This window comes from Ammospiza caudacuta, chromosome 9 (assembly GCF_027887145.1).
Source record: "Ammospiza caudacuta isolate bAmmCau1 chromosome 9, bAmmCau1.pri, whole genome shotgun sequence".
Classification (NCBI taxonomy): domain Eukaryota; kingdom Metazoa; phylum Chordata; class Aves; order Passeriformes; family Passerellidae; genus Ammospiza; species Ammospiza caudacuta.
The window spans coordinates 7,184,796-7,210,816 of NC_080601.1; the positions used below are offsets into that span (position 1 = coordinate 7,184,796).

Here is a 26,021-nt window from a genome sequence, read left to right on the forward strand (position 1 = left end):
TCCCTTGGAACATCATTGATTTATGGATTATTGATCAGTGCCTTATGATTATGACCTATTAGCATCTCACTGTTGATCCATTCCCATTGATTCTGATTAATCAATTTATTCCAAGCTCCAGCAGAAGAAACCCAACATGGGCAGGGACACCTTCCAGGGCTCCAAGCCCCATCCAACCTGGCCTTGCTGGAATGTCCCCCACATTTAGGGGCTGGTAATGCTGTTTGCAGTGGCTCAGCAGGATTAAGCCCCGGCAGCAGCTCAGGACAGCCATTCCTAAGCCTCTTGGATGGCCCTTTGTCATTCCCAACAGGGAGGTCAGGCTCCCAGGGAAGCAATTTGCACAGGCTTCAGGTTCCTATTATCTGCAGGAAAACGCCCATCCTGGGGGAACAACCCCGGCAAGGGGGGATTTATTGTACAGGGAAGTGTCAACAACATTAATCCTATTAGAGCATTGTGAGATGGGATGGCAAGAAACCATAGTCAGGAAGGAAACAGCGCCTGCTGAAAAGCAGGAACCCCCTCAACCCCCCCTGCCTTGATGGCATCGCACAAGGGGGGCAAATGGAAAGATAAACTGGAATTGGGATTGCCAAGCCCTCCACTGCCCCAAGGGAGATGCAGCAGCACCCCAAAAAGCCTTCCCTAATCCTAAGTTCTTCCTGGTTTACTCTTCCTCATGCAAGCCAGCCTGATCAACCTGGGAAAAACCAGAACAGAGCTACCAGCATGAGATCTACTCACAAATAAATCCCTCCTCAGGGATGACAGAATCAAAGCTGTTGGCATCTGGTGTCCCCAGCACCGCTCTCCTGGACTTCTCCAGAACCCTTCTCCAAAGCCGTTCTCTTCCATCTGCATTTCCCCTCCTAACTACCAGTTTGCACAGGGTGAAAGCTGTTGCCTGGATCCTGAGGTCAAACAAAGCTTGTCCACTCTTCACTGGCACTGGTGAAAATCTGTGAGGAGCTGCAGGTCACAGCAGACTTTAAAAAATGAACTAACTGGCTCTAAATTTTCATTTTATTACACAGAGAATTTTCTCTCAGAATGGCTCAACTCCATTTTTAGAAAGTGCAGGATCTGACAGCTCTTTACAGAGGCCCAGGACACCCTTGTGTTTCACCCGTCCCACTGCATAAATTACTATTTATTCAAAATTAATTCTTAATTTTGCTTGGGTAATGTCTGCAATCACTTGTTGATTGGGGTATGTCACGAGGGTTTTTTTTTTTTTTTTTTTTTTTTTTTATTTTGTTTTGTTTACGTGCCAAGATCAGCAAAACATGTCTCTTGCTCGGTGTTACTGAAACACACCGGTACATCCAGTCCCTCCCATGTGTGTTGTCATCCTCCCATGCCTGGGACAGGGGGAGCTGGATGTGTGGCTGTGCTATCTGCACAATCTCCTGGCTGGAAAAATGCCTGAAATACGGGAAAAGTTTTAATCAGATCTTGCAGATCTTCCCAGGCTGGGGAACAGCCCTGCAGGGAACCAGGCTCAGCACATGCAGGGACCCCTCTGTGGGCACCAGGAAATGATTTTGACTTTTTGGCATGGAAAAAAAAAAACAGTTTTGTGTTAGAAGTCATAATTTATGAAGCACAAAGTTTGAAATGGATGTTAGTGCTCACAGGACAAAATTTGAGCCTCTTTCTGCCTGGAGATGGTGACACTCAGGGGTTGTCCCGAAGCTAAATTGTCCCATGAGTTTATTTTAACTGAGATTTTATTAATAACAGCTGACTTGTCACAGCTCCAGAGCTGACAGAGAGCTGAAGCCCAATGGCCAGTAGAGCTCCTGCAGAGTGAAATAAAGGCAGGTAGCAGAATTTGCTCCAACACCCTGCACTCCGCTTTTGGGGATTTTGGTTGTGGATTTCCTATAGGTACTGGAAAGCTGCCAGATGGATTTAGGAGGAGAACTCACACACTGCTACTCCTCAAGTGCTCTGAGCAAGCTACACTGATGGCAGAACTTAATCTTTTGGGGGCACCCTCCTAAGGGTTCAGGGTGACTTCTTTGAGGGCTGTGTCCAGTTTTGGGTCCCCAGTGCAGGAAGGACATGGAGGGGCTGGAGCGTGTCCAGGGCAGGGAATGGAGCCCCAGGAGGGGCTGAGGGAGCTGGCAAGGGGCTGAGCCTGGAGCAAAGGAGGCTCAGGGGGCCCTTGTGGCTCTGCACAACTCCCTGCCAGGAGGGGACAGCCAGGGGGGGTCGGGCTGTGCTGCCAGGGAACAGGGACAGGACAAGGGGAAAGGGCCTCAGGCTGGGCCAGGGGAGGCTCAGCTGGGACAGCAGCAGCAATTTCTGCATGCAAAGGGTGCTCAGGCCTTGGCAGGGGCTGCCCAGGGAGCTTTGCAGTGCCCAGCCCTGCAGGTGTCCCAGGCAGGGCTGGAGGTGGCACTCAGTGCTCTGGGCTGGGCACAAGGTGGGCACTGGGCACAGCTGGGATTCCAGGGGCTGGCAGGGATTTTCCAGCCTCAGGGATCCTGGGGGTTCTGTAAAACACAGCGAGCAGGGGCTGGTCCTGTGCTGGGCAGGGGAAGCTGTGGATCCCTCTGGCAACGGGAATGGGGATGCGAATGGGGATAGGAACGGGAATGGGGATGGGAAAAGGAATGGGAATGGGAATGGGAATGGGAATGGGAATGGGAATGGGAATGGGGATGTTGAGGCGCAGCGCTCCCCGGCACGGAGGGACGGGCACAAGATGGCGGCCGGGATGACACGGCGGTCACGTGGCGCGCGGTGCCCCCGCCCCGCCCGCGGCCGCCGCACGGGACACGGGACACGGCAACGGGGTACTGGAAACGGGACACGGGCAGCGGGCTGGAGCCGCCGCACCGCCCGGGGACCCGCCCGGCGACCGCACCCACCCGGCCCGCAGCGAGCCGCGGCTCCGCACGGTGAGTGAGCGGCCAAGCAGCGGCCTCCGGCTCGGCGCAGGCCCGCGGCTGGCGGCGGGACGGGACACCGGCGGTGACAGCGGGGACGCGGCCGCCGCCGCCCCAGCAGGGACGTGCCGCGGCGGGTTCCGGCTCCTCGTCCCGGCGGCGGCCCCTGCAGCCCCGCGGGGTGCGAGGAGAGCTCCGGCCCCCGCAGGCTCCGGGGGGGCTTCGGGTGGCTCGGCTCGGGGGTGTGACAGAGCTCCGGCCCCGCAGCACGGGCGGATCTGGGCCCCGGGCGCACCGCGAAGGTGCGGTCTGCTCAGCCCTGGCCGGGCTGGGAGCGCCGCTCGGAACCGCGGCCATGGGAGCCCAGCTCGGGACTGCGGCCATGGGAGCCCACAGGAGCCCTGGGAGCCCAGCTCGGGGCTGCGGCCATGGGAGCCTACGGCAGCTCTGGGAGCCCAGCCCGGGGCTGCGGCCGCAGGTGCTCCGGGAGCCCAGTCCGGGCTGCGGCCCCGGCAGCTCGGTGCTGTGCCCGGGGGAGCTCCGCATCCGCGGTTCGGGGGCCGCAGCCCTTCGGGGGAAGCTGCGGGTCCCCGAGCTCGTGGGGCCGCAGCGGGTCCCGGGGGAGCTCCGGGAGCCCGAGCCCGGGCGGTTGCAGGTGGTTCCGGGGAGCTCTGCAGCCCCCTCAGCCTCACGAACCGGCTCTGTTCCCTTCAGCCCGGCCAGGTCTGTCCCTCCTCCGTTGGGTCTGGTGCTCCCTGCCCCAGAGGCTCTGCGGGACATCTGGTGCCCTTAGCTCCGGTGGCAGTGTGGGGGTGAGCCCGCTCCCCTCAGCCTCGGGCTCCTCTGCTTGCTGGGATGCAAAGGCAGGGTGCTGCCTGCTCCAGAGGGAGCTGGAGGTGCCTGCTGGGAGTGCGAGCAGCTCCATCCCATCCCATCCCATCCCATCCCATCCCATCCCATCCCATCCCATCCCATCCCATCCCATCCCATCCCCATTGGGGCTGTGCAACCTCGCTGGGGCTCAGGTTTAGCAATGGGATGATGGCTTTGTCCCCCTCTTGGTGATGTACAGAACCGGGGTGAAAAGGAGAGATCTCCCCATCACGGGCACCCCGGCAGGAGGGTGTGCTCCCTCTTTGCTCGTGGAATGGTTTGCTGACTGCCTGGCTGCAGTGTTTGGATTTTTCACGGTGTATAAGGCATGGGGCTGTCTTTGTACTGTGTTCCTGCTGGAGGCCCTGTTTTGATCAAGGTTTCTAATTTATTCTTTCTTGTGTGAAAACCTCATTAAAGAGTGCCTCGGTGCCTTCAAGGCACTGTAAATACAGGGAGAGAGGATGGGAAGAGAGAGAAAAAGATGATTATTTGTAAAAAACGGGAGCTCTGCCATATTGACATGGTGCTGCTGAAGCTTGCTGATGCAGGCAGGCTCTCCTAGCAGAGCAGCACCGGGATGTCGATGAACGTCCTCGTGTCACTTTGGCTGATGATGCAGCCTGGTGTCACAGCAGCATTTGTACTCATGCCTTCAGACTCCCTTCTTCCCCAGGTCCACATGGCTGAAAATGCCTTTTTTTTTGGCTTCTGTGAAGCAGTGCAAAACACAGAACCAGTGCAAACCACCTGGCTGAAGTCAGTGGAGGTGGTGCTGTGAATCTGGGTGGGTTTGGGCTTGGCTTTGTGTTTTTGGGGAGTGGATGCTGTACTGGGGTTGCATTCTGGTTTGTTTTGTGTAGTGTTTTGTGGGTGTTAAAATTGCTCCAGCTTTGTGAAGTTGTGTGGAGTTTGGAGAGAAAGGGCATTCGCCCTGGTTGGTGGCAGACAAAATGTAAAGGCTGCTTTTAAAATATGGGAAATAAACCCTCTCTAAATCCAGAGAGATTTTTTGCTGTGATTTATCTGAGTTTTTGGGCATGTGGAGCAGAACTAAATTCAGCTCAGATGCCTTTAGACTGTGTTTGTGATCTGTGCAACAAATGCTGATTCCCAAATTATTACACTTCTTTCTCCTTCCACATTATCAACCTGGGAACAGCGTCTCTCATATTAATTAGCTTTTGATGTGACAGAAATTTAATAAATCCAAATAGGTGGATGATTTTCTGGACTTGGAAGTGTTATGGATGTTATTTGACTGCTCAGAGTTAAAGGCAGTGATTTGTTGTTTTCCATGGATCTCATTGTTTCTGTCAACACTCATTGAATAGGGGCTACTTTTAATTAGATAATTCTTGAGTTCCCTTGAAGTGGACCCATGCACTGTGGGTGATGGTGACTTAAAAGTTCTTCCTTCTTCTGGCTGCTGCCTCTGTGCATCACTCAACGTTGGTTAATTGGTGCACTAAATACGGGTGGCCTGGGACTTACTCAGATTTAAAAGCAATTTCAGCCTGGCCTTAAGGAATGGTTGTGGAATTAAAGGCTTTTTAATTGGGGCAGCAGGACATCCTGTGAGGGGAAAAAAAAATAAATTGCTCAGAAATAATCCAGATCCTTGTTGGAGAAAGGGCCTGTTTGAGTGATAGAATAAATCCATGTAGCATCACCAGAAAGTGAAAGGGGTGCTGAACAGATGCTTGAATGGTGCTGTTGTTGGCCATGGCATGAGGTCCCTGTCCCCTGGGGAGGTTTGCAGGCACTGCTGGAGGGCAGGAGGGATTTCTGAGGCTGCCCAGCCAGGTAGGTCCAGGCTGTTCTGTGCTGAAGTGGAGCAGAGCACCTGATGCTATTTCAGTCGTGATTCAAGTGCAGCACATCAAACCCAACCGTGCGGCTCTGAAGTGGAGCTGAGCTCAAAAGGAGCTCAAAAACCTGATTTTTTTAGAGGTTTCTTGGATCTGGTGGTCACAAACTGAGCTCCCAGGTACTGGCAGTGCTTTCCAAAGGATTTCTGGTGTCATTGGAGGCTTTTTGGGGCAGGAGCCTTCTGGAAGGGCTGATGTTCTGCATGGAATCTCCAGCTTTTAATACAGCTTGAATTCCCAAAGTGTGTGGTGTGATATCATTAACTTAATTATTAAATCCTGTCCCTCTCCTTCCCCAAAATGCTGGTGGAAATGCAAAATACTGAGGAACATGTGAAACCTACCAGCTTTTTGGGATGATTTCATCATCATCATATTTTATTATTTGATGATTATGATGATTTAATCATCATATTTTATTATTTAAAAAATCTTAGCAGAGGCAGTGTTTGGTGCAGGTTACTTTGCCTTTTCATGAAAGAGCATCCATCCTGATAAGCTGCCAGGTGTAACTGTGTAGTAGGGCTTGGTGGAAGGTGTCCCTGCCCATGGCAGTAGGGTGGAAAGAGAGGGTCTTTGAGGTTATTTCCAACCCAAATCATTCTGGGATTTAAACATCTCTAAAATATTTGTGTGTATTGTTTCTGGTCTTTTCAAATGTGGTGTTGTAGTTGAGGGGAGGAAAAAAAAAAACCCAATTCCTAGAAAGTGACCCATGAGCTTTGTTCTGATAGTCCTTGATCATGAGCTGGAAAGAGAAAACTTGATTTTGGAGACTGTAACATGTTTCTTAAAGAAATGCAGTTATGCTGTTGCTGGGATTTACAGTTGTCTCATCCAAATCAGGGAGCAAATCTCGAGTGGGGCAGATGTCCTGTTGGAATTTCCTTTGTGCTGCTGCAGTCCTGCTCTGCTGCCCCATTACACATCCACAATCAAAGAAAACCACTAATAAATCCTTATTGGGAAAGCATCTTCCCTGGCTTTTGCCTGATTTGCTGATTTGCTTGGAGTTAAATGCACAACAAAATAAATCTCCCTCTGTTTAGAGCCAATGCTCCAAGACTGTTTTTCTCTCTGACTTCCCAGCCTGGTCTGCCTTGTGTCTCCCTGACTTTGAAACTGCTTGAAGGTAGCTTTTTCTGTTTAAATATAACTAAAGCAAAGCATATTACCAGTTGGGAAACAAAAAAGGAATCTCTGAAGTGCAGTAGCTTTGGGTTTTTCTAGTGCAGGAAAACTGGCAGCTTCCTTAGCAAGCTGGGTAAGGAATTAATTAATTTAATTAATTCCTTACCCAGGTGTGGTAGCAGAATTGCTCAGGTGGCTTTGCTGGCCTGGCTCTTTGGGTGCTGAGGGCACTGTCACATCCCTATCAGCTGTGTGGGACAAGGCTTGGGAATTTTATCCCTGCTCTCTGTGTCTGGGGAACAACTCACAGTGGGGGTGTGCTGTCTAAGCTTCATCAAAAAAAAGTAGGAAGAAGCAGAAATAAAACCAGGTAAATCCCGTCTGAAGGACTGAAAGAGCCTTAAAAATGCCCCTTTCTGAGCAGGTGGATCTGGAGAGCTTTTGCAGGATTTTTCATAGCTGCCATCTCCTCCTGTCCACTGCAGCCTAGTCCTTGAATTTCCTTTCCTAAAAAAGAGCATTGCAATTGGGAGTGTTTTACAATTTCCCTTGCTGGTCCATTAGTGTATTAGCTTAGCTCCGTGTGTGTTGAATGCCACTAAATGTCACTTGCAAATTTAATGTTGGGAGCACTGAGATTTGTGCTAATTGAATTTAAAGTCTTATACTTGAATTTGTTAAAATGGCAGAGGCAGACAATTGAAATGCTTTAATGGGAGAGTGGAGGAGCACTTGCAAATCTGCTCTTAAGAGAGAGTGAATCCAACATTTGTGTAGATGGAAGGGGAGACCCTGAGCAGACAGATCAGGGTTTGATGGGGTTTTAGTGTCCCTTTGAACATTGGTGACAGCTGCCAAAATCCACAGTGTTGAAAGTCTTAATGCTTGACGTCTGCTCAGGGTCATTGTTGACACCAACTTAACCTGAAATACTTAAAAATGGTAAAGATTATTGAGCCTTTCAGTGCAATTTTAATTTCTGCTTCTCCAGCCATAGTTTTGGGCACTGCTGGAGAAAGGTGAATTGTTTGGGTTGTTGGTCTTTAAACTCAGTTGTCTGTATCTGTCTTCTGGGGTTTTTATTCAGGATATTAGCAACTCCTGCACCTGAGGGTTTGTTGTTCTGGGAGGGGCTGGGGTGTTTTTTGTTTGATTGATGTTTTCTGTGGTTTTTTTTTTAATTATTTTTTTTTTCTGTTAAACAGAAACTGTGGCCTTAAACACTTCTTTATGCTTAACTTCAGCCAAATACCCAAGGATTGGCTAGGCACAGAAAAGGAGACCCTACTGCTGTGCTTTTTGTGAGGTAAAGTGTTACAGAAATAACCCTGGCTTGGAAAAGAGTCATAAAGCTTGGTCCTTGGCTTTCCAAGTGTGTCAGTCTGTGCCTCCCTAGATAGCACAGAGCTTTTAAGAAGTTTGTCTGGAAACACTTGCATTAAATCTCCTGATACCAGGCTTTGACCTTGTGCCACTGAGCTGGCATTTCATACAGGCTCCTGGCATGGGCCCTCCTGCCACTTTCAAGTAAAATCTTATCAGGCATTGAAAAGTTTGACTCTGCAGTCGAGCACTGTGCCAGAGCTGTAAAAGCCCTATTTGTACACAAAATAGATTTTTGCTTGCTAGGAGGGCTGGGGTAGTGCTCCAGTAACTGCAGGAATGGCTTTGAATCTACATAGTAATGAAACAGCTCCATCAAAATCCAGTGTCTCCTCCTCCTCCTCCTCTCTCAGCTCTGCTCTTTGTCTTCTGTGTGTCCCTGCCTGGAGTTTTACACAGCCAGCTTATATTGCTCTGGCAAAGTTTCTCAGGGAAAGTTAATTTAAAGCTATTTGAAAGGCTTAAAAATGGCTCTGCTGTTAGGATGATGAAAAAGACCTTGAAAGTGCCTTGAGGGTGATTGCTGCTGGAATACCTGCTTGGCCATGTGAGTGGTGAGCTGTTCCCAAAGGGAGCACTCCAGGGTGTCCTCCTTCAGTCCTGGCAGCCACAAAAATGGTGAAATGTCCCAGGCCTTGTTGGACAGAGCTTGGAAATGTCCAAGGCCAGGTTGGACAGAGCTTGGAAATGTCCCAGGCCAGGTTGAACATGGCTTGGAGATGTCCAAGGCCAGGTTGGGCAGAGCTTGGAAGTGTCCAAGGCCAGGTTGAACATGGCTTGGAAGTGTCCAAGGCCAGGTTGGGCAGAGCTTGGAAATGTCCAAGGCCAGGTTGGATGGAGTTTGGAGCAGCCTGGGACAATGGAAGGTGTCCCTGCCATGGCACTGGTTGGATTTTAAGGTCCCTCCCAACCCAAACCATTCTGGGATTCTGTGATGCACCAGAACTCAAAACCCACTTGCTTTAACTGGGAAGGAAAATCCATCACTTGAGGGTGAGCTCGGAGTGCCAGTGGTCTGAGGGATGTTAAATACATTTTTAGTGGAATGAGAAAGTATCCCAGACCTAGAGGAAGGGAGAGGAACACCCATGTTCCCAGGGGCTGAAGTTTGGGGTGCTCAGCAGAGGCAGAGAGGGGGAGGTGATGCCCAAAGCAGAGCTGTGAACAAGGCAAGAGGGGACAGAGAAGGGAGAGTGCAAGCACATGAAGATCCCTGCTAAATGACTCGACAGAACACATTGTTCTCTTTCCCTGGGTGCTTTAGGGATGGCAGGATCCCTGTTTAATGGAATCCACCCTTTGCCAAAAGCAATACTCAGTAATGGGTTGGGGGTTCTTATCTGCTCTCCATGAAACACTGCAAAAACCTTTTTTTGCAGTAATGAGCAATTACCCACAAATTAACAAAACTCTTTGTCAGATATTGCCTTTGTTTTTGTGCCTGTGCAATTTCCTAATTCATTTTTTCTCCCTTTCAAAACATAAATAGATGGGTTATCAAAGGCCATTTTAAAAACAAAACCAGAGCCCTCAGCACATTTATCAGAAGGGGATTATTTGAGTTCTGATGGTTTGTTCAGAGTGTCTGTGCTGAGAAGACCCAGACCCATCCAGCCACATGTCTTGTGTCCAAGAATTGAAATGTTTTTGAGAGGGAAAGCCAGAGTTCAGGGTTGAGGAAGTGCAAGTGGCTGGGAGGGCACTTGTGGAGGTGACAATCACAAACCACAGGCAAATCTATATGACTTCCTCCTCTGAGCAGGCCTAACCCCAAAGAAATGTCAGGTTTCTCAGGGTCCCACTGGGGTTTGAAAATACCCAAAGAAGGAGATGGGGAGAGGGATTCCCAGCTGGTGCAGGGAGATCCCTGCAGGCTTGGTTCAGTGCCAGGGGAGCAGAGGGAACCTGAGACCCAGCTGATATTGGATCCAGGTGCTCCAGATTGATGCACTAAAGGCCATTTGCTGTTTTCTCCTCTGAGCCTGGCCAGCTGAGCTGATGTTCTTAATGAACTACTCCTTAGCTGTCTTAATTTCTGACTGCTGCTCCTTAACTCATGGAGGGAATTGAGCAGCATCATTCATAACTGTCTGCAGGGAATTTCCTTGGCCACTTTATTGAGTGGCTTCCACTCTGAAATCCTTTTATGATTCTTCCTGTTAATGCAAACAATCTCCTTTAACCTCATAACTTTGTCATCCACCCTCACACTGTAATTGTGCTTTAATGCTGCCCATTTGTAGCTGGATATAAGCAAATATTTAAAATAATTGTCCACTCTAGAAAATGTTGATTGATCTCATAGATTGTTTTGATTTCTGTTTATTAACTCCCTGAGGATGTTGTTTCCATGTTCAGGACATCATTTAGGTCTTTCCAAGGTAAAAGATTGGAAAGCAGATCAGAACTCCTAGGGAATGCTGTATTTCTTCACGTGCTTGCACTGTCATGGCTGTGTGTTGAAATCCAGCCTGCAGGATGTGATGTCATGCTAATAAATTAATGACTGGTGTTTATTTGAAGATTGGATAATAACCCAGGCATGGGATAATAACCCAGGGAGAGCTTGGCCCTTCTGCTCTGAGCTTCCCAGAAATTGTGACGTGGCTCAAGCTTTGCCTGCCTCTGTCTCGCTGCACTTTTCACCATGAGTATGATGGGGTGGGAGCCTTGTATTCATAGAGACACCTTGTAAAAGGGGTTTGGATGTGTGCTCTGACACAGGCAGCTGTGGGGACACAGAGATCCCAGCCTTTGCAAGGTGCAGGTTCCAAACTCTGGGTTCTGAACTCATCAGAGATTACCTTGAGGGTCCCTTCCAAGGCAGGATGGGATGGTTCTGTGCTCACTGTTGAATTTCCCAGCCTGGAACTCCGCTGTGTTCCCTGTGAGGGAGTGGTTGTGGTGGCAGGGTGGCTTGTGGCAGGCAGAGAGAGGTTCCCACCCTGGCACTGTCACCTCTGATCCCTATCACTCAACCTCTGCTTTCAAACCCAAGCTTGGGGCTCATCTGTTCCAAGGGAGCTTTCTGGGCTGATTTAATTCATGGCTGTTAAAGAGCAGTCTTTTCTTCCCTCACCTTCTAATCATATTCCACATTTAAAGGGTGCTCCATGAGGTTTTGGAGACAGGCTCTGTGGTTTGACAGGCAGGTGGGGCCTTATCAAGAGGGAAATAACAGCACTGAGGGAAACAGCAGCACAAGATATATCAGTAATCTTCTTTTAGGTCTGGCTCATGCAAAGCTTTCATGACATTTTCTGCACCCCTAAACTGGAGTAACTTCTGCAGTGACTCTGTCAGCTGTGTCAGCAAGTTTTGTGCTTGGGACTGAGGTATTGTTGAGTTTTATTTTTATTTAAAAGCTAAAAAAGGCAGCTTTATTTTTATTTAAAAATAAAAGAGGCAGCTGAGGGTCTGCAGTGGGCTGAGCTGAAGTGGGTCTTGCTTTTGGGAGGACACTTGCTGGTGGTGAGCAGCCAGTGCAGTGACAGGATGGAAATGCTCAGATTTGCTTGCTTCCAGTACTGCCCTAAATTAGGATAGTTGGGATAGAGCCCAGTGCAGCTTGTGGGGTATTTTCCAGTGTAACATTTGCACACCAGGCTGTTCCCTGTTCAGTTACTCCCTGTTGGGAAGAGATACTCAGGTGTTGTGGAGTCTCTTTGCCTGGGATTCTGGATTTGGGGGTGCTGGAGCAATGCTTGAGGGAGAAATTGTGGTTGTTGCACCCTTTTGTCTGTGTGGTGTTGGTGGTAGTGGAAGAAGCCCCACAAACTTCAGCTGGAAGGGATGAAAAGTCCATTTGTTTCCACAGACACTGCAGAGTGACAGGAGAAGGATTTGGAGAGCTGAACATGCTGGTGCTGCTGTTTTTATAGCCTTAAAAGTGGGTGAAGAGTTAAAATAAATAAAAAGAGGAATGGTTTCTGTAGTGGCTTCTCTGGATGCAATATTATCTTCTGGTTCTGAGGATTTGTTTCCTTTCCTGGTCTGGTTTAAAAACATTTCCTTTTTCATAAAAGCACTGAATTACTCCATGGACATTTATGTGAAGGAGCTGCTGAGTGCTTAATAACCTACTTATTTTATTTGGGCTGGACTTTTGAAAAAATGAAGTGTTCAAGTGAGGCCCTTAGAAGACAGATTGTCCTGCCTGATTGTCTTGAGCAAAGTCCCTTTTTGGCTTTAATTGGGGTTTTTATTGCTATGATTTACAGTGGCAGGGTGAGGGCAGCACCGTTCCTGCAGTGCCTCAGACAAGTGGGAAGGGAAGGAGAAGGAGCAGAGCTATTCCTTATCTGGACACTTTCTTAGGTGCTTCCAGAGCTGTGGACTTAAATAATTCCTCCATGGCAGTGTTGATGTGCAGCACAATCTTTAATACAAGTATTCTCAGCATGACTTTGCAAATATTCCCAGGTTTGGTTTAACACCTCTGGTGCTGCCTCTTGGCATCAGAGTGAGGGGCGTTTGTGCAAGGCTCAGAAATGCAGATAAAGTCACCCACTTGGAAATCACCTCTGGGAGCAGTCCTTGTGCCTTTCCTGGACTGGTCTGCCTGCTGTTCCTCTGTGCCCACTGCCACCTTCTGGTGTCCACTGCCATGTCGTGGTGCCCACTGCCACCTCCTTGTGTCCATTCCCACGTCCCCCTGTCCATTCCCACCTCCTGGTGCCCGCTGCCACCTCCTCGTGTCCATTCCCATGTCCTGGTGCCCACTGCCACTTCCTTGTGTCCATTCCCATGTCCTGGTGTCCATCTCCACCTCCTTGTGTCCATTCCCACCTCCTGGTGCCCACTGCCATATCCTGGTGTCCATTCCCACCTCCTGGTGTCCATTCCCATGACCTGGTATCCACTGCCACCTCCTCGTGTCCATTCCCATGTCCCGGTGTCCACTGCCACCTCCTGCTGTCCATTCTCATGTCCTGGTGCCCACTGCCACCTCCTGGTGCCCACTCCCATGTCCTGGTGTCCAATGCCATGTCCTGGTGCCCACTGCCACCTCCTGGTGCCCACTCCCATGTCCTGGTGTCCAATGCCATGTCCTGGTGCCCACTGCCACCTCCTGCTGTCCATTCCCACCTCCTCATGTCCACTCCCATGTCCTAGTGCCCACTGCCATATCCTGGTGTCCATTCCCACCTCCCCCTGTCCGTTCCCACCTTCTGGTGTCCATTCCCATGACCTGGTGTCCACTGCCACCTCCTCATGTCCACTCCCATGTCCTGGTGTCCACTCCCATGTCCTGGTGTCCATTCCCATCTCCCCCTGTCCATTCCCACCTCCTGGTGTCCACTGCCATGTCCTGGTGTCCATTCCCACCTCCTCGTCCCCACTGCCACCTCCCCCTGTCCATCCCCACCTCCTGGTGTCCATCCCCACCTCCACAGACCCTGTCCTGTCCTGTGAGCCCCAGGTCCTGCCCTGCTTTGGGGCCCCTGTGCTGCATTTGGGGTTTTTGGGGACAGGGGAATGTGGCATTTCACAGCAGCTGCCTTTGGCAGGTCAGCCCCCTGTCAGTGTGTGCTGTTCCCTGTGCTCAGCGTGCAGGAATGTTGGTCAGACTTGGACTCTCCTGTCATGTGCAGATGCAGTGAATTTCCTAGAAACTTCAGGGAGGGGATGAAAGTGATGTAGATGGTTTGTAACAAGTGGTGATTCAGTCATTGGAGCATAAATTGGATTTTTAATGTGCTGAAGAAGGAAACGAAGCCTTCTTCAGCTTGGTGAGGTCAGCGTCAGAAATTTAGGGGCTGTGTTGATTTTTCTTTTGTATCACAGCTTATGGAGGATATTTTATTTTTCCCTTAATTAAACTGCTTTTGCAAGGTGTGTCAGTCCATCTTAAATCCTGTGTAGGAAGATCTGTGTCTGTATTTGATAGGTGGAAAATTGAGCTAAATCTTCCATAAAATGGGAAAGTGCTGCAGACAAATCCTGTGCTCAGGAGCAAGGAGTCACTATTAGCAGAAAAGAGCTTCCCTGGTGGGAATGGACTGACACACCTTGGGCAGAACCTTCTGCTGCTTTTGGGACTTCAGCTCCCCTTTCTGCAGCTGGGTTGTGTCACCAAGTTGTTTTTCATCCTTTCCCCTGTCGGTTTGTTGAGCAAATTTCCAAGTGCAGGACTGTGGGCATTGGGACACTCCTCAAAATGCAGGATTGGGACATCCTTCCAAGTGCAGGAATATGGGGATTGGGACACTCTTCCAGGGAAACTGGGACACCCCTCAAAGTTTAGGATTCTGGGGGACAGGGACACCCTCAAAGTTTAGGATTGTGGGGATTGGGATACCCCTCAAAATTCAGGATTGTGGGGACTGGGGCACCCCTTCAGAGTGGTTTGTGGGGATTGGGATGCCCCTCAAAGTTCAGGATTGTGGGAATTGGGACCTCCCTCCAAGTTTAGGATTGTGAGGATTAGGACACCTCTCCAAGTGTGGGTTGTGGGGTACAGGGACATCCCTCCAAGTGTATTGGGGGAATTGGGATACCCCTCCAAGTTTAGGATTGAGGGGATTGGAACACCCCTCCAAGTTTAGGATTGTGGGGACAGGGACACCCCTCCAGGTGTGGGGTTGTGGGGATTGGGACACTCTCAAAATGTAGGATTGTGGGGACTGGGACACCCTTTCCAAGTGGGTTGTGGAAATTGGGACACTCCTCAAAGTTCAGGATTGTGGGGACAGGGACACCCCTCAAAGTTTAGGACTGTGGTGACTGGAATACCCCTCCAAGTGTGGAATTGTGGGGACTGGGACACCCCTTCAGAGTGGTTTGTGGGAATTGGGACACCCCTCAAAGTTTAGGATTGTGGGGATTGGGACACCTCTCCAAGTGTGGGGTTGGAGAGGATTGGAACACTCCACAGAGTTTAGGATTGTGAGGATTGGGACACCTCTCCAAGTGTGGGTTGTGGGGGCAGGGAGGATGCTCTGCCACACTTGCTTCCCTTTGTTTAAGAACCAGAGCGCCGAGCAGAGCTGCAGGGCAGAGGAGGGAGGATCCTCACCCTGCAGGGTGTCAGGGAATGTGTCTGCCCTCTCCCCAAGCTCCTGTGGTGAGCCAGGATGGAGCTGGAGGCATCCCAGTGCTGCTGATGCCAGGTCCCAGTGTCCCTGTGCCAGTCCTGCCTGTCCTACAGGACATCTCCTGCATGTTCCCCTCCAGGATCCCATTTCCAAGGGGTCCCTGTGCCAGGTCCTGCTTGTCCTACAGGACATCCCCTGCATGTTCACCCCCAGAAGTGCAGCCAGGATCCCATTTCCAAGTGCTGCTCCCTCCCAGGTCACAGGTGTCCCTGTGCCAGGTCCTGCTTGTCCTACAGGACATCCCCCTGCATGTTCCCCTCCAGGATCCCATTTCCAAGGGGTCCCTCTGCCAGGTCCTGCTTGTCCTACAGGACATCCCCCTGCATGTTCCCCTCCAGGATCCCATTTCCAAGGGGTCCCTGTGCCAGGTCCTGCTTGTCCTACAGGACATCTCCTGCATGTTCCCCTCCAGGATCCCATTTCCAAGCTGCTTTTCCCAGCACAGTGCCTGAAGCTGGAGTCAGGGCTCAGCATCCCCCCAAGGGCAGGGCAGGGAGGGAGAGCTGGCTGCAATTCCAGTTAAAGGTGGTCCCCTTCCAGCAATTAGGAGGAATTAATTGTTTGGCCAGAGCCCCAAGATATCGCAGATGGCTCTTAGAGGGATGGAACAGATTCCTGATGCTGAGGTGTGTCCAGTTTTGCAGAGGTGGATCCAGAAACTGCATTTTGCCAGATATGAGGTCAGCTGGCTCGTCACATCTGCAATAGAAAAGTTTCTTTAGCTGAGAAATGGGATATCTTGTTCTGCTGGTATTTCTGAGGATGAGGGAGCTTAAATTTCTTGCTTGCATTGGGAACTGAAAGCAGACAATCAATCCCCACAGAAATGAGGACAAGCAGCCATTTTTAAATGGGTTTGGTTATTTGATGACTTTGGTGGTTTTATGCAGTGCTCCTCTTGCTGTTGTATTCCTGTTATCCCTTTTGAACAAGGCATCTCTGCATTCCAGGAAGCTCTTTTCTGCTAATAGTGACTCCTTGCTCCTGAGCACAGGATTTGTCTGCAGCACTTTCCCATTTTATGGAAGATTTAGCTCAATTTTCCACCTTATTTTCTCCTAATTTTTAGCAAAATTCTGTTGCTTTGTTCAGGTCAAATTTGCAAATTTGTGGAGCTCAGTTTTTCTCTTTCCTGCTTTTGCACCTTTCATAAATCATCTGATGAATGTTGAAGCTGGAAGAGTCTGTTTGGCATTTACAAAGCTGATGGAAAACTTGAGTAAAGGATGCTTTGCAGGAAATGGCCTCTCAAAAAGGGAAGTAGTGCAAAAGCCAGTTCTGTTTTCCTTGTTCACAAACTTGTTTGGAAGATATTATTAATTAATCCCTCACATCTGTGCAGGTGCAGCCTTCAGCCTCCCAGCTGGGTGTTTTAACAGGAGCAAACCACAGCAGGGAATTCCCTCCCCTCTGTTCCAATCCAGTATTTTGGTTTCTTTAGGGAACTTGTGATTCTTTCAAAAGCCACAGTTTGGTAACTGAGTGTCAAAATTTACCACAGAAACTTTCAGGAGAAAAAAGGGGAAGGCAGCTCCTGCTGAAATACCAAAACCAAGTGTGAAAACTTTGGGGTGGGATGGATGGGACTGAAGGGGTCAGAGTTAAATCACAATCTGATTCTGCTCAAAATGAAAGTGTGTGTTCACTTATTGCAGCTGTTTATGCTGGGGGTATGGGGGGAATTCCAGGAAAAGCTGAGGAATTCCAGGAAAGCTGAGGAATTCCAGCAAAGCTGTGGAATTCTAGGAAAAGCTGAGGAATTCCAGGAAAAGCTGTGGAATTCCAGCCAAGTGCCCCTGCCAGGTGCCAGATCTCATGCTGAGAGTGCACGGCCAGGTTTGCGTGTCCCAAAGGGATTTTTCCATGAGGAAGGCAGAGCCTTAGCTAACAGAGTACTCTCCTGGATATATTTCTGAAAGGATATATTTCTTTTTATATGGAATTTCTACCTGTACACCCATCAAATCCTGGGAAATTCCATCCCTTACCATTTGTTTACCTGCACAGGAGGATTATTGCAGCAATGCCTGAAAGAAGCAAGATTAAAAAGCAATTACTGCAGCCTGGCAGGGGTGTGTTGTGCAGAAAATACCTTTTCCAAGTTAAATTCCTTCTCCAAGTTGATGCCTTTGAGGTCAGGACAGAGGGTAAAAAACCTCTGAAAAGATTTTTTCACATGAAACAAATTTCTGCTGCAGTCTATGGGAACCTCTGAAAGTTGACATAACTTGTGTAGCTGGAAGTTTCAATTTGTTTAATTTATTTTGCTTCCTTAGGGCTCAGCTGTACTTGTTTTGTCGAGTTAGTTTATTTATGGACACATTGTGCTGTTCTTCCACAGGAATGACCTCTCAACTCCAGCAACTTGTTAATGTTGGTGTCAAGCCTGTTTAAAATCTCTTCCTGAGGTTTGGAGGTTTTTTCCATCAGTCTGGGGAGGTGTGGATGGTTAGCACAGAGCAATTGCTGCTCTTACAGCTGCTTTTTACTAATTAAACACACTGCTGATTGGCACAGGTGTCATCTTGTAATGAATCAAGTGCAAACCCAGCTTGGATTCCTTGTGTGCAGGTGGCTCATTTGTGCTTTCTTTGCAGTGGCCAGAAGAATCTCTTTACCCAGGAGAGGAAATGTTCCTGCTGAATTTGATGTGTGGGGCAAAGCCTTGCTGGGAATTTGAGGTCTGTGGTCCCTCCCTGGGTGTGATGTCCTGGCAAGAGCTTTGCTGCTCACCTGCCATGAGAGAATAAAGCACTGCCAGCACCTGGAGAGCACATCCTCAGCCTCTGGACACCCAGGGAACAGGCTGTGTTTGTAGGATTTGGGAAAATAAAGCTCCTGGAGAGCACATTCCCTGCTCTGGACACTCAGGGAACAGGCTCTGTTTATGAGATTTGGGAGAATAAAACACTCCCAGCACAGGAAGACACATCCCATGCCTCTGGACACTGAGGGAACAGGCTCAGTTTGTGGGATTTGGGGAGAATAAAGCGCTCCCAGCACATGGAGAGCACATCCCCTGCCCCTGGACACTCAGGGAACAGGCTCTGTTTGTGGGATTTGAGAGAATAAAGCCCTTCAAGCACCTGGAGAGCACATCCCCTGCCTCTGGATACTCAGGGAACAGGCTGTTTGTGGGATTTGGGAGAATAAAGCACTCCCAGCCCATGAAAAGCACATCCTCTGTCTGTGGACAGCCAGGGAACAGGCTCTGGTTGTGGGATTTGGGAGAATAAAGCACCTGCAGAGCACATCCCCTGCCTCTGGACACTCAGGTAACAGGCTCTGTCTGTGGGATTTGGAGAATAAAACACTCCTAGTACATGGAGGGGACATCCCCTGCCTCTGGATACTCAGGGATCAGGCTCAGTTTGTGGGATTTGGAGAATAAAGCACACCCAGCCCATGCAGAGCACATCCTCTGTCTGTGGACAGGCAGGGAACAGGCTCAGTTTGTGGGATTTGGGAGAATAAAGCCCTTCAAGCACCTGCAGAGCACATCCCCTGCCTCTGGACTCTCAAGGACCAGGCTCTGTCTGTGGGACTGGGGAGAATAAAACACTCCCAGTACATGGAGAGCACATCTCCTGCTTCTGGACAGCCAGGGAACAGGCTCAGTTTGTGGGATTTGGGAGAATAAAGCTCTCCCAACCTGTGCAGAGCCACTCTGGAATTGTTTTCTGTGCCTGTACCTGCACTTGCTGCCTTCCAGCTCCTCCTGCTTGCCTCTGATGCCTGTGGCACCAACAGGAAAAGCAACATGTGAGACAATTGGAGCGTAAGAGCAGAAATGCTGCCTCACTTGAGCTGCACTTAACCCCTGGCTTTAAGTGGCTGTGAGAGGCTTGTGAGATGTGCTTGATACATTTAAGAAATGAAAAGCTGTGAGAGAGGGGAGGAAGGAGCTGCAGCAGCGCTTCAGGCTGCTGAGGCATTTCTGGGTGTGCATCCCTTCCTTGCTGGCTGTCTGAGGTGACAATGGGCTCTCCAGCAGGAGAGATGCTCCAGGAGGAGCTGTGCTTGCTGATGGGCAGGGCAAAAATCAGTTTGCTGAATTTTCTTCAGCTCTGTTTTCCTGCCTTGTGCAGGATTTGCTGCCCAAGTCTCCCTGTCAGCTCTTGCTCTGATGTGGTGTGTTGGGTTTGGTGGCTTGGAAAGGAGTTTCACTCACTTCTGGCTCCTCACAGCAGACATTTCCCTGCTCAGGAGTCACCTGCTCAATATTCCTCCCCCACACCTGACCCAGCTTGTTCAATCCTGTTCTTTCCCTGTGAAGCAAGAGACAAAAAAAAAAAAGGAAAAAGCAGAATTTGCTGTAGCTCACAAAGCTCCCAGATGCATTTAGGTTGGAAAACACCTCCCAGACCACAGAGTCCAAGCTGTACCCCATCCCCACCTTGTCACCAGCACTGAGTGACCTCCCTGCTCACCCTTTCCAGGAAGAAACTCCTCCTGGTGTGTTGTCTTCTATATTAAGAGTTCTGTTATCATTATAGTGCCAGGATTCCATATCACCAGAGCTTCATACCTCCTCAGTGTTTCTCATAGGCATCTCCTCTAAGCACTGACTCTTCCTGGTCCTTGCAGTAACCATCTGACTCCAGTGCCCACCAATGCACTCTTTTATACCACTGTTCTTATTGGCTACAGCTGTGGCCTGTTATCAGCCTTGCTCCTCATCTTTAGTAATTGGTTCAGCTGCAACTCTTTAGGGGATAAGATTACATTCTATACCACCTTCATTTACCCATACTGTATCCCCCTACAATTCCCCCTTTTTCTTCTAATTAAAGAGTTACAGCATTTCTAGAAGGACATATTCAAATAAATTACCATTATGACACATTTATGCATTTCATTTAGAGCTAAGAGTTACCCAAATGTTCAAACAACATATTATTGTACAAATACGTATATATTTAAAACATTAGTTCAGTTTTGTAGCTTTCCTCAGTTTACAAAGTACTTTAACAAACATTAATAGCTGTAATTGATAGATTTTGCCAATAGTTTAGTATTCAAATCTGTTTCTACCGAATCCACATGGCAATATAGTTTAGACCTGAATCATGTCAGGAGCCACCACTTGTTGTCTTATATATCAACAGTTCTGTTATCATTGTAGCACAAGGATTCCATATTGCCAGAGTTTTGTGCCTCCTTGATGTTTTCCATAAGCACTGACTCCAGTTCCCACCAATCCACTCTTTTATATCACTGTTCTTATTGGCTACAGCTGTGGCCTGTTAACATCAGGCCTGCTCCTAATCTTTAATTGGCTCAGCTGCAACTCTTTAGGGGCTAAGATTACATTTTATACACCTTCATTTACCCATACTGCACTGATGTCCTACCTGACCCTCCCCCGGCACAGCTGTTGGGATGGTGACAGGCTCTGTGCCTGCTGGGAAGCCACATGAGAAGGTGACATCCATGTGCCAGGACAAATCCTGGCTCCAGAAATACTCAGTGTGAGGTGAAGGTGTAGCTGTTTTAACAAAACATCAAGTGGAGGTGGCTTATTTTTGGTTTGCTTGCAGCTGTTGTGCCCTTCTTTCCATCCTGCATCAGGAGTTATGACCTAAAAATAAACAGTGTTGTGCAGAGGAGTGGGAAATGAGACAGCATCACTGATTTCAGGTTTTATTGCTGTGTACACACACACACTCTCTGTGCTGAGAGATTTTCTGCTGGGGCTGAGCAGTGCAGGCTGTCACCACCCAGCTGGGACCCAGCTCTGCTCTCTGGCCTGCTCTTAATCCACACCCCAAATTGAAAAAAAACCCCAGGATTTAGACAAGGCAAAAATGTTGTTAGAGTTTCCCTGAGGTGAGGATAACCCTTGTAGATCTCTGAAAGGGAAGGGACAGGTTTATTTGCTGTGCAGTGGTTTGGAGAGGTCTCAGGTGAGGTGAGGTGGCCATGGGCTGCTCTGTCACCACAGAAGGGCACTGTGCTGGGTTTGCTCTGCCTGTGCCACGCTGATGGCTTCATTGGGACACTTGTGTCACTCCACTGCTGTTTGGAGAAGAAATGGAGTGCACAGTGAGGCCTGAAGGTCACTTCTGTATTCCAACTTGTCTGCTTTAGTGTTGACATTAAATTCTGGGTCCAGGGCAGCTCTGCCTGTTGCTCTTTGTGCTTTGGCAGCAAGGACAGAAATCTCTGTTTGAGCTGGCAGCTGTCCCAGCTGTGACCGTGTTCACAGGGGTTCTTGGATCAGGGAAGAGATGAGCATCTAACACCATGTTTCTGAAGGCTTGATTTATTGTTTTATTATATATATTACATTAAAACTATACTAAAAGAATAGAAGAAAGGATTTCATCAGAAGGCTGGCTAAGAATAGAAAAAGAAAGAATGATAACAAAAGTTTCTATCTTGGACAGAGAGTCCGAGCCAGCTGACTGATTTGCCATTAATTAGAAACAACTCTATGAGACCAATCACAGATGCACCTGTTGCATTCCACAGCAGCAGATAATCAATGTTTGCATTTTGTTCCTGAGGCCTCTCAGCTTCTCAGGAGGAAAAATCCTAAGGAAAGGATTTTTCATGAAAGTTGTCTGCGACATGGTGCCTCTTGCCTCATGGCTTCTGTGTGGCTCAGAATTACTTTCCAGAGCTTTGGAAAGTGTCTTTGGACAAAGAGGGGGAGGGATCCCCTTTTTACAGGTGATGGTGGTGCTGAATGAGCCTTTTGGTGAATTACAAGCCTGCCTTTCTGCCCCTCCAGTGCTCTCAGAGGTGTAAAACAGTTCTTTCCCCTCCTTTTTTCTCTTTAAGCACTGAGGATCTTGTGTGACTTGCTGACTGTGTAGTCTGTACCTCAGGAAGTGCTGCAGCTGGGTTGGTGTGTTGCATTTAGGCAAACCAGCTAATTTTGGCACTTTGCATGCCTGGTGTGTCTACTTTTCTCTCAGGTGTAAGGAAAAAAAAAAGGGGAAATAAAGTCTGGTTTAAAATCACACCAGGCAAATTCCAGCTTGGAAGACAGCAGGAGTAAGTGAAGGTCTGTGTGGGGTTTTTTTGTGTTTACACTTGGTTAATTCTACTGTTGCAGCAGAAAGAGGTAAGTCCATTAATTAATTAGGCAGTTAATGGATGTAAGGAGCTGGTGCAGAACCAGCTGCTGGTTGGGAATTCCCTGGCAGGAGGAAAACAACCAAACCATATCCCAAGAAAAACATGGATCTGGAGCTCTGGGTGGTGAGCCTGTAGAGAGAGATAAGGATTCAGCCCAGGAAAATGCACTAATTGATAACTGCTCCAGAACCAGTGGGGTGGGAGATAAATGTCCCCTTCCTCTCCCAAAGAATTCCCCAGGCTCAGCAGGATGAGCAACAGGGTCCAGCACATTTAATTTCCTCTGCTGAAACAGGGATTGTGTCTGCTGCAAATGAGAAGAGCTTTGAGCTGGAAAACGAGCTGCTTTTAGGCAATAACATTCTAAATATTCCTGTCCTGCAGTCCTGGGATAACTGGGATCAGCTGAATTGTGATTGTTGTTTGATGTCTCTGGTGACCACTGTGCTTGATTCCTCTTGTTTTAAACAGCAGCCTTGCCGAGTGCTCGGGGCAAAGCTGTGTTTTAAGGTGGCTATGAGTGTTTTAGGGCTTCAGGCTGGCGGGATTTCACTCCTGTAAAGGAAATTGTGGGCCAGGCTGCAGGGAAATTCCCTTTATTTTCATAGTGGTTCTCTAGAGCTGCTCACTGGGGAAGACCCCATAAGTTTTGGTTTCCCTGCTGCACCCTCAGGTTTTTCCTGCTGTTTGATCAATTATCTGCTCCGAACAAGTGAGCAAGACAGAAATTACAGCCTTGCTGTGACAACCCTTTGCAGCCCATTACTAAAAGATGACACTTTTTGTTTGTGGCTTTGCTTTAACAAGATAATCCTTCATAGCTGGAAAGCCTTAAGGAAAAAAAAAAGTTTCTGGCTGTGTCTGTAGGAGTTGCAGTTCTTTGCTGTGCAAATGCTGAAATCTACATCTTGCTTTAATGTTTCTCAGAGCTAAAATATTTTTGGATAAACAAAGCTTTTCATATACTGTTCAAAGTGCTTACAGGCAACCTTTACCCTTGGAGTGGAATGCAGCCATGGGGAAAAGTGCAGTGGGAACAAGGACCTCAAACAGAGCTGATGGCCAGGAGTGGGATGGAGTGGGGCAACATGTCAGATTTAAATGTTCATTTGGATTGGCATATCACATTCCAAGCCATTCATTGTATGAAAAATTACTGGCGTCCATAACCAGATTATTTTTTTGTTTTATGGAACAGTTTGCAGTCAGCTTTTCTCCCCCAAATTTCCACTGGATATTGCTGGGTAAGTAATTAGGAGCAGCTAGTAATGTGCTGGAAAACCATAATGTGGCATCTTAGGAATCATGGAGGAACCTAGTGAGCTAAAATCTGCTTTGCTTCCAGAGGAGAAGCACATTTCTGGTATTTGCTGATTTACAGTAAAGAACTTCCAAAGTCTCTTCTACTTGCAGGGTAGAAGAGTTTTTCCCCAACCTGCTGTCTGTGAGAGAGCAAACCCTCCCAGCTTGTTAGGCAGCAATTTAAACATAGCTACATGGCCAGAAAAAATGATTTTTTTGCATTCTTGTGATTGGGAAAGGTGGGATGAGGCAGGGACTGGAATCCCAAGGAGTGGCAGTGGCACTGAGACTCCTCTCTTGGGGACATGTCAGACTCCTTGCTAGAGAGTGTTGTGAATACAGAGTTTCAGTGGGATCAAGTTGCAGGGAGTGGAGGGAAGCTGAGCAGCTCTTGGGATGAGAAATTTCCCAAAAAGTTGCTAAATCCAGGAAGCTCCTGGAGCAGAAAGCAGCCAAAGCCTCAGGCAGAGCCTGGTCTGGTTGGGGCAGTTTAGCTGCTCTGAAATGTTGATTTAACTGCTAAGGCTGAGCAGCTTTGAGGGTTTGGGTTTGGGTCATGGTTTATTTTTGCTTCTTCTCTGTGCTTTTGCTTGTTTGTGGTTTTGTGTTGCACTATGAGGCTACAGAGGAAATAAAAACCCCCTAAAGCTTGGGGTGACTGACTTTGAGGCTTGTAACAGTGGAGGCAAAACCCTGACTTTGCATTGAGTGTTTGCAGCCCCAAGGGGAATCTGCAAAAAATTCATCCGTGGTCTTGGCTGTGCTGACTCCTTCCATGGGGGCCATACTTTCCCTTTTCCCATTTTTCAGCCTTTCTTTGGTGGAGTTTTCCTGGGCAGGAAGATGAATTACAAAGGTTAACAAGGGATGGCTGCATGCCTGGACTGATATCAATACAATTATTGATAAAATCCTCACTTTAGGTGAGACCCACATATGGAATTATATTTTAAGAGCTCAAAGAAGCCTCCTTTATAAATTTTAAGCGCCAGCAGCACATTTTTTATACTCAGAAGATCTTTTAATTACTGGAAGCTGCTTGGGCTCATTGTGAGGTATTTGCCACATTGTGTTTAGGTGTGCTTTTTCCCATTTCAGTGGAGCTCTCAGGGTTCTTCATGGCACAGGTTGTTTTTAGCTGTCCTGAAAGTATCCCCTGACCTCCCTGCCCAGGGGAACCACAGCATCCTTGCGGAATTGTGGAGTTGGCTGTGCTCCATGTGTCCTTGGAGCAAGCTCTGTGCCTGGGGTGGCTCACAAAGGGGACATTGAGGCAGTCACCAGCTCAGGATCCTGTCCCCCTGAGTCTGCACTAATGCTCTTAACCCTGCTGGGGCTGGAGAAACAGCCAGCAGCTCTGGGCTGCTGCCCTGCTCCTTTCATATTGCTCTGTGACTACATTTATCTGTCTATATTTTATATTTTATATTTTATTATTTATATTTATATTTATATTGTATATATAATTATATATTATTCTATTGATATTATATATTATTATAATATCTATATTATTCTATTTATTATATTCAACTATAAATGTTCCCCTGCACTAATGCTCTTAACCCTGCTGGGGCTGGAGAAACAGCCAGCAGCTCTGGGCTGCTGCCCTGCTCCTTTCATATTGCTCTGTGACTACATTTATCTGTCTATATTTTATATTTATATTTATACTATCTATATAATTATATATTATTCTATTGATGTTATATATTATTATAATATCTATATTATTCTATTTATTATATTCAGCTATAAATGTTCCCCTGAGTCTGCACTAATGCTCTTAACCCTGCTGGGGCTGGAGAAACAGCCAGCAGCTCTGGGCTGCTGCCCTGCTCCTTTCATATTGCTCTGTGACTACATTTATCTATCTCATCATCATCATCATCATCATCATCATCATCATCATCATCATCATCATCATCATCATCATCATCATTATTACTATTATTATTTTTACTATATATTATATAGTATATATTATATAGAATACATTATATAGTATACATTGTATAGTAATATAATGTAATGTAATAGAATATAATTATTATACTAGTGATATTATTATATTAATAAATATAACAACACAACATATCTATATATTAATAAATATAATAAAATAGAAAATATATTAATAAATAAAATAATAAATATAGTAAAATAATAAATATAATAAGATATAAATATATATATTGTATTATTTTATATTATTTATAGATAATATATAAATTATATATTATGTAATAAATAATATAATATATGTTATTTATACATTATTTATATATTATATTATATAAATATAATAATCTAATATTTTAAATGCTATTATTAGTATTATTATATTCTATTTATTACATTCAGCTATAAACCTTTGT

The 26,021-nt window shown here is 47.6% G+C and overlaps 1 protein-coding gene across 2 annotated transcripts in view; it reads left to right on the forward strand.

Moving 5' to 3' along the window:
- The first annotated feature begins 2,780 nt into the window (after positions 1-2,780).
- Positions 2,781-26,021, forward strand: part of SGMS1 (sphingomyelin synthase 1) — a 96,035-nt gene continuing 72,794 nt past the window's right edge. Inside the window, exons 1-2 of one of the 2 annotated variants that reach the window (XM_058810448.1) lie at positions 2,781-2,912; positions 7,981-8,081. The gene's annotated coding sequence lies outside the window, so the exon portion shown is untranslated. The remainder of the gene's footprint in view (positions 2,913-7,980; positions 8,082-26,021) is intronic. The other variant, XM_058810450.1, reaches the window with a different exon arrangement.